The sequence below is a fragment of the Myotis davidii genome, unplaced genomic scaffold (genome assembly GCF_000327345.1).
Source record: "Myotis davidii unplaced genomic scaffold, ASM32734v1 scaffold573, whole genome shotgun sequence".
Classification (NCBI taxonomy): domain Eukaryota; kingdom Metazoa; phylum Chordata; class Mammalia; order Chiroptera; family Vespertilionidae; genus Myotis; species Myotis davidii.
Window position 1 is genome coordinate 5,271,865 of NW_006285997.1, and position 5,176 is coordinate 5,277,040.

Genomic DNA, 5,176 nt, shown 5'->3' on the forward strand with positions numbered 1-5,176 from the left:
ATGCAGACTGGTGCAGCCACTGTGGAGAACAGTATGGAGTTTCCTCAAAAAGTTAAAAATGCAACTCCCATTTGACCCAGTAATCCTGCTCCTAGGAATATATCCCAGGAAATCAGAAACATCCATCAGAACAAACGTATGGTTTCCTATATTCAAATTTAAATAGCTAGAATTTGGAAATAGCCTAAGTGCCCATCAGCTGATAAGTGGATTAAAATGGTGGTACACCTACACAATGGAATACTATGCTGCTATGAAAAAGAAAGAACTCTTACCATTTGCAACAGCATGGGTGGACCTGGAGAGCATCATGCTAAGTGAAATAAGCCAGTCAGAGAAAGATAAGTATTACCTGATCTCACTCATTTGTAGAATGTAATGAATAACATAAACTGTGATGAACAAAAATAGATCCAGAAACATAGAAGCATCAAACAGACTATCAAACCTCAGAGGAAAGGTGGATTTAAGCCCGATTTAAGCCTGAAAAGAATGACACATTTTATATCAGAACTTCAATATAAAGTTCTATATTTCCATTGCAAAGTGCAGAATAGAATTCAACTTAGAATCCCCTAACTGGGAGCAATATTTTGTTTTATATACTTTCTGATGAGAGAGAGAGAGAGAGAGAGAGGGAGGGAGAAATTGATCTGTTGTTCCACTTATTTATGCATTCATTGATTGATTCTTGTACGTACACTGGCCAGGCATTGAACCCACAACCTTGGCACATAGGGATGATTTTCTAACCAACTGAGCTACCCAGCCAGGGCTTATATACTTTTATATTTTATAAAAGAAAACAGCTGCTCACTAATTTAGGAAATTCCTAACCTAACAATTTTTGTACAACAATTTTTCAACTTAGTGCAATTACACCCTAGATATTTGTAGAATTATGGCATTCTGGCATAATGACATAAACAGGTACCATAGTATTGTACTGAGCTCAGTAAAAAATGTCTACTTATTAACTGTAAAAAATTGCAAATAAAAAAAGAATTGAAATACTATTTTTTATCTACACCTTTAGAAGAATGATCCCATTGCTAATAGAAATATTAATGTATATTAAACTGAAACTGGTAAAAGCTTTTTGGAAGGTAGTATCCAAATATATGTGTATACATTTGTGTACATGTAAGTGTGGATTATATATGTGCATATGTGTGTATAGATACAGTCTCTAATAATATTTTATTCACTTGGATCCAGCAATTCTTCCTATGGGATTATAACATATGTTCATATCATGATCATTTTATTGTCAAAACAAATACCAAAAAATAACCCAGAAATATAGTTGACCCAACAGAAGGTAAACTCAGGGCCTAAGAGAAATATGTGAGGTCATGCATCGGATAGACCGGCCCCGGGGAGCCTTGAAAACACAGGCAGCGCTCACTGCACCTTTCACCTTGCCTGAGAGCCCCTGGGAGCAAACTTTTTAAGAAGGGGATCTGGGAAGAGCCTTTAAGAAAGGTGATATAGTGGGGATGGGAAGCTTTTGAAGTAGGCTAAAGAAAAAATCATGGATTGTGCAAAGATCTATCTAAAATTTGTTTACAGCAGCCTTTTCCACGTCAACCCCACCAAAAGACAGCCCAGGAAGCACAATTATTTTTAAGCATTTTATTTTTTCTTTATTATTTTTTAATATATTTTTATTGATTTTAGAGAGAAGGAAGAGGGGGAGAGTGAGGAACATCAATGATTAGAGAGAATCATCGATCAGCTGCCTCCTGCATGGCCCCTACTGGGGATCAAGCCTGAAACCCAGGCATGTGCCCTGCCTGGGAATAGAACTGTGACCCCCTGGTTCATAGGTTGACACTAAACCACTGAGCCACACTGGCCAGGCAGGAAGTACATTTTTATTCAAGAACCATCCAAAGATAATATGCATAGTAGGAGGAGGTCAGAGCCAGAATAGACATATGACATATGACATGTTTACAAAATGGAAAAAGTTGTGGGGAGGAAAAGTAAATCCCTTACTCTCTAGGATCCTTTATAACTACCCTTCCACTGGTAGAGGAAAAAAGTTCATCTCAATCTCGTTTAGTAGTTTCCAAGCTTGTCCGCTCATTAGATCACCTGTGATCTTAGAAACTTCTGAAGACCAGAACCCACCCTTGCTTGGCTGGGACCCAGGCAGTAGTAGTGTTAGAGCCCCTATGTGGACAAGTTTGAGAATTATCTGGGTATCTCCAGTCTCAGTCAGAGGTTCTCAAAGTTAAGCATCAGCAAAATCCCCTGGAGGCTTAAAACACCAATTACGGGGGCCCCATCCTGTTTCTGATTCAGCAGGCATGGGGTGAAGCCTGAGAATTTGCTGGTGGCCAAGGCTTATGTCTACAGGTATTGAACGTGGGATCGATCCTGGACTCACTGCAAACCCATTGAACCCTGCCCTGCCTTTGTTTGCAAAGGATCACTTGCCCCATGGTCAGAACCTCTACATGGCCATGCCGCTCTGCCCTTTAGCTCTGCCTGGGGCCCGCACAAAGGGCTTCTCTATGAGCCTGAACAGGGAGGAACGCTAAGCCTCTGTGCCTAAGGTTCCTCCCAGCTTGAGTCCTAGAACAGAGAAATTAAAGCACCCCGGGATTTTAAAGAACCACCAGACTAGAGGGGTCCCCTTCAGTGTTGCCAGGGCCCTCAGATAGAGAAGCAGGCAGAAGCCAGGATTGGATGGTTGTGCCATGCTCTCTCATAGCAACTGGGCTATGGTTGCTCTCTTTTCTGGTTCATCTCCCTCATCAAATCTGGCTTTACTTCTGGCTGACAGGTTCTGATATATTCCTGTATCCTTTAGGCAGAGTTCCTCTGGCCTGACCGTCAGACCAGTGTAGAGTCTAGGGATGCATGCATCTCAATCACCTGTGCTGCTAACTGGACAGCAGATTGCCTGGCCTTATCCCAGACCTACAGGGTCAGGAACTCTAGGGAGGAGACACTATCAGAGATACCCAGAAAATTCTTACATGCAGTAAATCGGTAGTGGAGTGAGCCCTTGGGACTGTGCTCTTTAAATGATTCCGTCTACCCCTGATACCATGCAGTGGCATTCACATAGGCTAAGAGCACACATTGCATTTCTCCACCATGACACAAATAAATGTTTGTAGAATGAAGGAAGAAACAACACATGTGACAGTTCATGTTCTGCAATGAAGCTTCTATAATTTAAAAAAAATAGCTCTCATGTCGGTAGTACTTTTCGTGTGCCAGGCCCTGTTCCAAACACTTCGCATAGGATACTCATTTAAACCTCTTAATTTTAAAAGTTTCCCATTTCACAGAAGTACAGGCACAAAGAGATGATGAGACTCACCCACGGTCACAGAGGCAGAGCCTGAGGCAGGGGCTGAAGCCAGGAAATCAGTTTCAGAATATGGGTGGTCAGCCCCCTCCTCTTTGCCTCCTTGAACATGCATTTCAGGAGATTCTGGGCTCAGCCCAGACCCTCTTTCAAAAGCACACATTGCTGTCCTCCCGAATCGAGTCAAACCAGAAGACCAGGTACAAACATTTCTGAAGGGAGAAACCCCCTTATATGCTAAGACATGTTTTCTCAAGCATGTTTTGTCTGTGAAAAAATTAGTAGGTGGATAGATTGAGATAACTTCCTTTTTATTTGAAAACCACACACACACACACACACACACACACACACACACAAACAAAACAAAACAAAAAACCCACGACTTAGTTTTAGTTTGCTTCCTTATGCACTTAATATTATGTTGAATCTGGGTGAAATTTTGATACTACAAGTCATAATAAATTTAATAGGTAAATAAACACTCAAACTGCAAGCTTTACTCTGTAGTCAGGGTTGGGTGTAAACATGAGAAGGTTTAGTGAAATTGTTATTGTACCTACCCGTTTGTATTTCAAGATTGTAGAAATTCTACTTAAATAAAACAGTATAATGAACATAATGCTAAATTATGCCATATAATCTTCCTCTGCAACATGCAAAAATTGAAGGGCATTCCACTGTCAATGATGGGTAGGTTAAATAATTTGTACTTTTCTAACAAAACCAGAGAGTCCATTTTGCTTGTTAAAATGCATAGTGATTTACAATAGTCAAAACTACACTTGGCAGCAAGTTATGTTGAAGACAAGATAGGTAGGAAATATTTTCTTGATTAGATAATGGTTGGCTGAGATTCCTTCCAGCTTTTGTGAAACAAAAGTTAGCAATTGAAAGCATATCAGATGATGCATCAATTTTCCATAAACAGACGACAATGCAACCTACTTTATTGAAAAACCTTTATGTGGAGCTAGATTTAATCTCTCAATTTGAGAAGCAGTGCCATGAAATAAGATGTCTGCATGCAAAATCTCCAGATTTCCAATGTAAATATAAAACAGAGAAGGGCTTTGTTCCCTTGGGGATGGCACCTATCTTGGATTCATTTTTTTCTCTGATGTTCTTGCATGGTTTTATCAGTGGCTCCAGGGAAGTGAAACAGCAGTTTGCTTCCTTAAGAACAAAGACTGGAAGAATTTTTAAAAATAACACATTAAAAGTATTTTCCCTACTGGTTTTTTTTATTTGTTATGGATTTCCTGAGGAGTAATTACTGTTTCAAGTAATGTGTCTTTTAATGATTTTAATGTTTAAAGTGGCAACTAAATGTGACCTGAGTTTACGCTTCGTTTTCTAATTTTTGTTTTCTTAAATAAGATATGAAAATGTTTCTTCACATAGGCAACTTTTATCTACATAATTTGGAAAAGAGGATGAACTTAAAAAATATAGAGCCAATGATATATTTCTCATAAATAGCTAACTACTTCCCCTCCAATCCCTTCTCCCTTCCCAAAAAATAGGCCTTTATCGGCATCTTTAAATTTAGTTGGTAATTAAGTATTTAGCACATGGTATGTGTTTGATAAATGAATGAATGGCAAATAAGACACAGTGCTATGATCAAGGCCCAGCAATGTAGTTGTGCATAACTAGTATATCCAGCTAAATAACACCCAGGGGAAAAACACATCCGCTCCTGCATGGGCACCTTATTGGCTCTATGGCAACCATGTTCGTTTCTTCTATTTGCTCCTATAACAAAACAGTCCTTTTATGTTCTGTAATATAGCTATTAACTGATTTCTGTTTTATACTATCAAATGTTTCCGTTTTACCTACATA